Source organism: Mobula hypostoma, chromosome 11 (genome assembly GCF_963921235.1).
Source record: "Mobula hypostoma chromosome 11, sMobHyp1.1, whole genome shotgun sequence".
In the NCBI taxonomy this organism is placed as follows: Eukaryota; Metazoa; Chordata; class Chondrichthyes; order Myliobatiformes; family Myliobatidae; genus Mobula; species Mobula hypostoma.
Window position 1 is genome coordinate 52,070,055 of NC_086107.1, and position 9,801 is coordinate 52,079,855.

The window sequence follows — 9,801 nt, forward strand, 5'->3', positions numbered from 1 at the left end:
ACGGTTAGCAAGTTCTGGGCTTACTATGGTGGTGCCAGAAGTGACACCACTTGCAACTGCCCAGCACAATCCTCACTGATTTGATTTGATGCAAATGTTGTATTTCACTGTATATGTATATGTGATAAATACAGCTAATCTTATCTTAATCTTCATTACTCTTGATTAAGCATGGTAAATTAGTTCTGAAACAGCTACTAAACCTTCATATGAAATCCTAATATAGTTTTAAAATTGGACATCCTTTCAAATTGCCTATTTTCTGAACTAAAAACTCTCTTTGCACCAAGCCCGATTTTTCAGAGAAATTCTTTCATTTGTTTATCTTTTGATTTTTTTTTAAAAGTTCTCTCCTCCTGAAAGTTTGATTTCTTGAAACTGAAGGAGACAACCAATGCTGCATTTCTTCTGGTATTATTTCCAAATGTTTGTAGTTTATTCATAAATCTCAAGAGTAAATGATAAATTGAGAAACTGTGTTTGGAAAAGTGAATAACTCCCATCTAGCCGAGCAACAAATGAGTTCTGCTTTAGTTCCCCAAATACTGCCTTTAACATCTGCCCGGCCTTCCATGTAAACATAGTACAATCCAAATAGTTTTTAATGATTTGGCCAACATTTGTCTTTTAGGTGATATCCAACCAGATTATTTGATAATTTATCAACTTTACTTTCAAAGTGTATTGTGTTCAAATTGGTGTCATGCTTGCTCACAACATAACAGTGACTGAATATCAAAAGAACTGTATTTACATAGTGCATTTTTGGAGTAGTGAAAGAATAGTAGTTACAGTTGTAGTTATGCAAGTTCCTTTTAATACAAAATGCCCTAAGATCAAACAGAAAACCTGCACAGCTGATATTTCAGCTACTTCCTCAATACAGATTTGTTGAATTGTCAGGGAACTGTTGTCATAATTATTTCTCATTGAGAAAAAAAAGGAACAATTTCTTAAGAAAGGAAGATTTTAAATAATTGTTTCCTTAAATACAGAAATATTTTCCAACCACAATTACTAACATTAATGTCTTACTTTTAAAATACTAATTTGATTCAAATCTTGCTTCAAAGTATAATTAAGCCAATAATATCGAACAAAATACAAGTTATTCAAATTCAAAGTCAAACTTAGATTACCGTCCATAAAAATTCTAAGATAATTCCTCAAATAAACACCGCTACAAACAACCACCTTTGTGGTAAATAATGTAGAAAGTGTGTTATTTCTCTTATTCCAGTATTATGCCAAAATTTTTCAAGGTGATTGAATTATCTAATTATGTAAGAACTATAACATTAAAGTTCAGACAATAATGCATGTTAATACTCTAAATCACAAATCAATTACAGTTTTCATTTACATTTATTGAAGGCACTTCACAATTTAAAAACAACTAGTTCCTTGGTTAGTCAGGAAACTCCAAAATTCCTGTTGAAACTCCAGACTCAAATACAATTTAAATGCAGTCACAATGAGCCGTCATAATTGTTTACTTGTTTATCTTTTAAAGTCAAAGCTATTTTGAAGCTAAGTTACTTCATTTTTCAAAACATTAAACTTTTCATTACCACAGATTACAATTCATTGTACAAAATAAATTCCACTGTGAATCAAATAACACTGTATTTTAATCTCTTGGAGAAACTAATATCAGATCCAAAATTTGTGAAAAAAATCAAAGCTTCAGATGCTGGAAATTCAAAATCAAACTCAGCAAATTGACTGGAAATACTGTTTCTCTTCCTGCAGTTGCAGCTAGACCCACTGAATATTTTCTGTATTTTGTCAAAATCAGTTTTTGGATTACGAATTATGCAAGCCACCTGCCAGAACTCAAGACTTATAGTCACAAAAGCAGATCAACATTCATAAAGTTGATACAATCGTACTCAATTAAATATTGTCCATTTTAGTTCAGATTTACAATCTCCAGTCTCACAGCTACTCGTTATTTTTTTAAATTAAGCACTGATCCCTACCTGCATAGAGGCTCACAAATATTGTCTATATTGTCATTTGAAAGACAAGTAAAAAGGATGGTTGACCACTGTTCTGTGAAAACCCAATCCACCGATCCTTCCCATCCCCTGGCATTTCTCCCATCCAACCATAGGACGTACAACCCAGGAAGTAGTGGTGCTGCCGTGCTTTCTTCATAATGGCCTTCTATGTGCTGAAGTGATAGCTTTAAAGAAATTAATGTTGCTGACTCTCTCCACCTATGATGAGAACTGGCTCATGGACTGCCAATTTAACCTCAAGTCAATGACCAGCTCCTTGGTCTTGCTGACGTTGAGCAGAGTTTGTTACTGTGGCACCACTCAGCCAGATTTTCAATCTCCCTCCTACATGCTGATTCATCACCACCTTTGATTCAGCCAAGGACAGCGTTGTCGTCAACAAATTTAAATATGGCATTGGAGCTGTCCTTAGCCTCACAGTCAGAAGCACAAGTTGAGTAGAGCAGGGGTCTAAGCACACAACCTGCGATGCACCTGTGCTGATAGAGATTATGGAGGAGATGTTGACAATGGGAAATGACTAGGGTCTACAACTGAGGAAATCGAAGATCCAATTGGATAAGGAGGTATTGAGGCCAAGGTCTTGAAGCTTATCGATTAGTTTTGAGGGGATGATGGTATAAAATCCTCAGCTGTAGTCAATGAAGAGCATTCTGATGTATGCAGCTTCACTGTCCAAATGTTCCATGATTAAGTAAAAAGCCAATGAAATAGCATCTACTGTAGACCTGTTGTTCCAGTACACAAATTGGTGCCGAACCAAGTTGCTTCTCAGGCAGGAGCTGATATGTTTCATCATCAACCTCTCAAAAAACTTCATCACAGTGGATACAAATGCTATTGGATGATAGTCATCCATGGTGTGGAATTGTGCAGGTCCAATTCATTGGTTTATTGGAAAACAACGGCAGCAGATGGCGGGGGGAGCTGCGTGGCCTCGGTGGTAGCAAGGACTGGGCCTCAAGCTGCAGTGTTGCCTGTTTGCAGCCACCCAAGGGAAGACATCGGAATTTGGCCCTCCAACAGAGTGCCTGAAGCTGTGTGGTGTGTCGTCCATGCTGGTGTTGGTACTGCCCCCAGTGTCTACACAGCAGAAGACAAGCTGTATTGTGTTCAACTGTAGATTGACACAACATTAATGGACTCGGGGACTTGGACTATATATTTTTGTGTGTGTGATTCTATTTTACTGCTATCTTATATATGCTTGCTATCTTTTATACCTGGACAACATACCGACGACATCTGAAGGCACTTGAAAAGTTCCATCAATGCTATCTTCGAAACATCTTAACTATCAGCTGGGAAGATAGAAGAACCAACATCAGCATGCTAAATGAAGCAAAAACAAGAAGCATTGAAGCCTACATCATCAAGAATCAACTAAGATGGAGCGGTCATGTTGTTCGGATGAAAGACGAACATCTGCCGAAACAAATCTTCTACTCCCAGCTTAAAGACAGCAAATGTAAAAGAGGCGGACAACGGAAGAGGTTCAAAGAAGTCTTAAAAGCCAACATGAAGAAGTGTAACATCAACAACTGGGAAATCAATGCCAAGGACAGGAAGCTCTGGCAAGCCATCATCCGAGAAGGAACAGCAACTTTCGAAGCCAACAGATGTGCAGAATTAGAAGAAAAGAGAAGAAAATGGAAAGAGAGGCAACAACAACCAAAGCCCGATCTGCCATCTGGAACTACCTGTCCTGAATGCGGAAGAACTTTCAAAGCCAAGATTGGACTCATAAGCCACTTGAGAGCCCATAAGTAGATCAACAGAACGAAGACCAAGACCATCATCCTCGACCTCGAGGGATAGCCACGATGACGACGGCTATCTTTTATGTGCTACATGTTTTGTGCTGTATATAACTTTTGGTACTATGTTTTGTACCTTGGCCCCAGAGTCATGCTGTTTTGTTTAGCAGTATTCATGTATGGTTGGATGACAATTAAACTTGAACTTGATAAGGACAAACACCTCATATTCCATCTGTGTAGTTTACAACTGAATGGTGTGTACAGTGGATTCCAGTTAATTAGGCCATCAGTCAATCAAGGCAGCTGTTTATTTGAGACAGCTCTTCAAGAATAAAAACTAATCAAGAAAATAGCTTGGATTCCCTTAAGACAGTGGTCCCCAACCTCCGGGCCGCGGATCAATACATTGCCGCGAAGAATGCAGGGGTGCAGCGGTATCTGCAGCGCACCCAATACATCTTTAAGAAAAAAGCCAAAATAAACAGGCTAATTAATTAGGTGCCGCCCGGCAGGTAAATGTCAGCCCAGATCAGAGGCGATTGCCGATTGCGTCACCATGCCTGCCATTCCCTGCTTCAGATCTAGCATGTGTGGCCTCGTGTCTTCACTTCACCTTCTAGCCACTGTCTCAACCTCTTATTGTCTAAATAATGCATTACTTTCATCTGCCTCATGTTATATAATTCAAAAAAGTAATGTCTATGTTTAAAAAAAGTAAATGTATTCTGTAAATATATTTCACCTCAGTTCAAGATGGATTATAACAAAAGTACTACAATCTTAGACACAGTTTGTAATGTTTTGTCAATTATACTAACTGGAAGACAACATTCTGAATCTTGCAATATTTGAAGCACACAGGCAGTTGATTGCAAAAATTCAGTTGTCAGTACTTCTGTGTTCTTCTATATTGTGTTCTGCAGCCTTCCCAAGCACAATCTGATGAGAATCTCACATGCAAACTATTATTTTACAGAATACAATCCACTGTTGATTATCAGCTTTTAATGATGCACAAACTTACGATTAGAGCTTAGCAACCACTCTTCCAAAAAAGTAATTTAAGCCATTCAAATTATAATTATTCAAGATTCCTTAAATTCATTTTAGTTTCTGCATCCATTCATGCTTTTCAAATGTTTAATCCATTTGTAAAAACTCTGTTACCTCTTAATTTTGCTGTGAGAACATTTGTCATTGAGATTGATCTGTTGGCCAGTTCAATGCTGGACACTAATTGCACCAGATTGACAGAAGATATCAGAAAAGGTATCCACCATACAGGTATTATTGAATATATGGAGATATCTTTCCTAAAGTTCAGAATTTAATAATGTCACTTCACATTGTCATTACAAACTTTAAATCCTGGCTGCTGTGTACTGCCTTCAATATCAGTCTCCTATTATTTCCACTACTCTCTGAAGCATCCATTCAAAGCCAAGCACCTCGATTTCCTCCTATGTCCTCAACACTGCATCTTTCCACGAGTATAACCCTTCAGGCAGATTCCATCCACGATAGCAGTTATCTTACACAGACTTCATATCTCTCATTGAGGAGTCTAACAAATTCCTCCAGGATAATCCCAATTTTTTCAGGCTTTTTCTTGAATTCCCCCTTGGAAAACCACCCTCTACTGCGCCTTAAATAGTCCTCACTCCGTTCGCAGAACTATATTCAATTACATCCAGTTTTTCCTCATTCCGACAGCCTCCCAATCGTGTCGCTAATCGATTTCACCCAGTGCAACTCCACCGACAAACCATCCTTCTCCTTTTATTTGTTCAGAGAGATCACGCCTTTGCGCCATTCATCCTAAAAACAAACCCTCTGGCAAGTAGGTTATTGCTTTGCTCCCTTGACATCCCTTCGTCTGACCTCATCTACTCCGTATCCAATCTCGTAACCTCCCTGCTCCGTGTTCCCTTTGACAACCCCACAGACCGACCACGTCTGCTCTCCACCACCCCTAGCTCTTGAAACCTTTGCTCCGTTCCCCCCACGGCGGACCAAATCTTTGCTCTCTTATCATGCTGTCAGGCGGCTTTGCTTGCATCTCTCCAACTGTTCCGTTCCCCCCACGGCGGACCAAATCTTTGCTCTATCATGCTGTCAGGCGGCTTTGCTTGCATCTCTCCAACTGCTCCGTTCCCTGGGTATGACCCAAGGTGTCAATCCCTTGGCTTGTTTTGCTGATCCGCCAGCTGACGCTCGCTTCTTTCCACCCGCTCCATCCTCCCGTGGTCCCAACACCCCCGGGGTCTCCCCCCGCCGGTTTCCACGAGGTTGGTCTTTACCTGGGTTAGGGACACCGTCTAGCCGCAACCCTACGAGCTTCGCCGCTGTCTCCATCTTTTTCTCCTGGACCCGCTCTGCATCCAGCTCCGATGAGCAACCGGCGCCCCAGAGCGGCGGCACGGGCCAAACATCGCGAGAGGAAAGGCGCGCGTGGCCGCGGGACGGCAGGGAGCGGCTGCTCGCGCCGCGTATTTTCGGTCAAGTCAAGCTCTGGCTCTGGCTCTGGCTCAGAGCGTTGCGACTCCAGCGTTAGTCATGAAGAAGTAATGAAAAGGTATATTGTAACACCTATTCCACATACAGACGTGACACATCCACGATCATAATTTGTTGCCGTAGACCGATGGTAACGGTCCCAAACAATTTAGTTTACAAGTTTCTAAATTTTACATTTGGGGAAAAAAGTGCAAATGTTGCCGTCTTAAATATTCTGATATCACTTTTCATCAAATGCATTTTAGATAATTTAGTTTAAAGATAGCGTAGCAAAAAGTATAGTCATAGGCGATGAAATGCCAGGCTTGGTTTAGAAAAGCTGTATCTCTGATGAATTTCATCCTTCACTAAAACTAAATGCCGTTTGTCAAAACTTGTTCTGCATAGATTTTCTATTATGTTTCCCACAATATACAGCAATTATACTACGCCCTGAGGTCATAAAATTCAACCTTTATTTAAAGGTAACAGAATTCCATAAAATAAATTCACCTCAAACCTCGCCCATGTTCAAAATAGCAATGTGCTATGTGCAAGTTGTTGAGTCATTATAACATGTTTGAAAAAGTCTGGGCAAGATAGCATTTCATTACCATTCAATGGATTCTAAAGAAGGAATTGTTAATGTAGGCCAAAAGCTGGGTGAAAAATGTGAGTTTAATAGCACTTTAAAGATGCCAAATACCATTTGGGGAACTTCCATATAGAACACCTCCATTCCCCAAACCTTTGTTTACGAAAAAAGAAGAAAGGTGAGCTTTATTTGTCAGATATACATCAAATCATACAGTGAAAACAACCAACACAATCCAAAGATTGAGCTGGGGCAGCCTGCAAGTGTCACCGTACTTCTGCTGCCAACATAGCATGGCCATGCAGTTTACTAACCCAAACCCCGATGTCTTCAGAATATGGGAGGAAAACAGAGCACCCTGAAAAAATCCACATGGTCATGGGGAGAACGTACAAACTCCGTACAGATAGCAGTGAGAATTGAGCCCCAACAAGGATCGCTGGCAGTGTAAAGCACTACACTACCATGCTGCCCTAACCTGTTAGTTACCTGTCACTGTGGTTCAGCATCCCATTCAGGCCATTCCCTCTTAATGGAACTCGACTTAAAATTGGGCAACAGCACCTGACCTTTCAGCTAGATTTCTGAACTCAATAGTTGAAACAATTTCAGCCGATGATTCTAATATATCCAATTAGATACATTTTTGATGCAATCAACTAATCTCTTACTTGGGAGAATTCTGCGAATCAATCAGAGATCTAAAACCAAAATACAGTATCCAGACCTCCTTAGGAAATGAAATAAAGTTGTTTGTTCATGCAAAAAGGTTTTTGTGGGAATATGGGTACTCAGAAATAGGAGGTGGATGTCCCTTAATGCTATTAGTTATAAAATATTAATCTTGGATTTAAAATCAACAATAATTATTACCATTAATTTCATACTTCTACAACCACCTGCATTTATGGGTGTTGCCTAACTTCAATCTTGAAATGTCTGGTGCAGACTTTCAATCCACACCTCTCAATGTTAGACAGCTTAAATACAAAAATGGTTCATATCTCACTGGTGTATTAGATCCCCTTACCACTATCAAATTACTTCTTAATTCACTAAATTCTAGGAATTACAACCCAATTTCTGTAATCTCTCTTTGGAATTTAACAATTAACATTCATGTGCAATGCTGATCTGCTCTGCATTCAAGGCACTCACAATGGAGATCTGAGAAGCAAGATTTTCCACACAGCTGTCTGTGGCAATGAATTCTACAGATTCACCACCCACTGGCTAAAGAAATTCCTCCTTATCTCTGTCCTAAAGGGACAGTTAACAATGGAGTCGAAGTCCATATAGTTGACAATGGAGTCGAGGTCCATTTTGTTCAGTCCTATCCACCTACATATCTCATCTTGATTTTATCCCCCATGCTTCAATCACTTCCTAGCTACATCCATGATACTTCATATCCTCTCAATCTCCACAACAAATTTCAGTTCCCAGGCCCTGATCACCTCAATTTCACCTATACAATTCTAACCCCCATCAAGAAGGCCATAAAGTTCTCTGCTTCTTTAATGACAACAACACTGACCAACTTCCCTCCAGCAACACCTTTCTCTGTCTGACAGAACTGGTTCTCACACTCAACAATTTCTCTTACCACTTTTTCCAAACTCAGGATATGGCTATGGGCACCCACATGGCCCCAGCTATACCTGCCTTTGTGTTGGCTACATAGAAAAATCCTTACCTGCTAATGCTCCCCAACTCTTCCTGGACTATATTGATAACTGCATTGGAGCTGCTTCAAGGACTCCTGCTGAGCTTGTCAATTTCTTCAACTTTGCCTCTAACTTCCACCCTTAAATTCAGTTGGTCAATTTCTGACACCTCTCCCTTTTCCAGAACTCTGTCTCCATCACTGGAAACAAACAGTCTACTGATATCTTTCATAAACGTACCAACTCATGCGGCTATCTTGACTATACCTCTTCCTACGGTATCTCCTGTAAAAATGCCACTGTCTTTTTTCAAATTCCTTCATCTCCACTGTATCTGTTCCCAGGAGAGGCTTTCTTTTCCAAAACATCAGATATAGCCACCTTCTTCAAAGAATGGGGTTTCCCTTCCTCCACCATCGATGTTGCCCTCACCTGCATCTCCTCCATTTTCCAGACATACATCCTCACCCCATTTTCCCACTGCCTTAATAGGGATAGAGTTCCTCTTGTCTTCACCTACCACCCCATGTTCCTCTGCATCCAGCACATATTCTTCGCAACTTCCTCCATCTTCAATGGGACCCTACCGCCAAGCACAACTTTAGCTACCCACACCCCCCCCCAACTCTCCCTCCATGATTCCTTTGCCTATTTAACTCTCCCCACTAATCTCCCTCCAAGGACTTACCTCTGTAAGAAGAAGAAGTGCTGCACCTGCCCATTCACCTCCATTCCGGACCCCAACCAGTTCTTCCAGCTGAGGCAACACTTCACCTATGAACCTGTTGGTGTCGTTTACTGTATCTGGTGTTCCCGATGAGACCTGATGAAGAAAGCAGGGAAACCGCTTTGTCGAACATCTTCTCTCCATCTGCAAAGAGCAGGATTTTCTGGTGGCCAACCATTTTAATTCCAATCCTTATTCCTATTCTGACATGTCAGTCCATGGCCTCTTCTACCGACATGATGAAGCCATATTCTGTCTGGGTCGCCTCCAACCTGATGGCATGAACGTCAATTTCTCCAAGTTCCGTTAATTTTTGCTCTTCCCCCGCTTCCTCTTCTTCCATTCCCCACTCTGGCCACACCTCTTCTCTTCTCCTCACCTACCTATCACCTCCCCTGGTACTCCTCCTCCTCCCCCTTCTCTCATGGACCACTCTCTTCTCCTATCAGATTCTGTCTTCAGCCCTTTATCTTTTCCACCAATCACCTCCCAGCTTCTTATTTCATCACCCCACCCACCTGGCTTCACTTAT

At 40.8% G+C, this 9,801-nt stretch overlaps 1 protein-coding gene across 2 annotated transcripts in view; it reads right to left on the bottom strand.

The window, feature by feature from the left end:
• The window catches only part of dagla (diacylglycerol lipase, alpha), a 385,385-nt gene extending 376,059 nt beyond the window's left edge, over window positions 1-9,326 (bottom strand). The window contains exon 1 of one of the 2 annotated variants that reach the window (XM_063063205.1): window positions 9,231-9,326. The gene's annotated coding sequence lies outside the window, so the exon portion shown is untranslated. Of the gene's footprint in view, window positions 1-6,084; window positions 6,293-9,230 lie in introns of those variants that run through there. The other variant, XM_063063204.1, reaches the window with a different exon arrangement.
• Window positions 9,327-9,801: the final 475 nt, after the last annotated feature.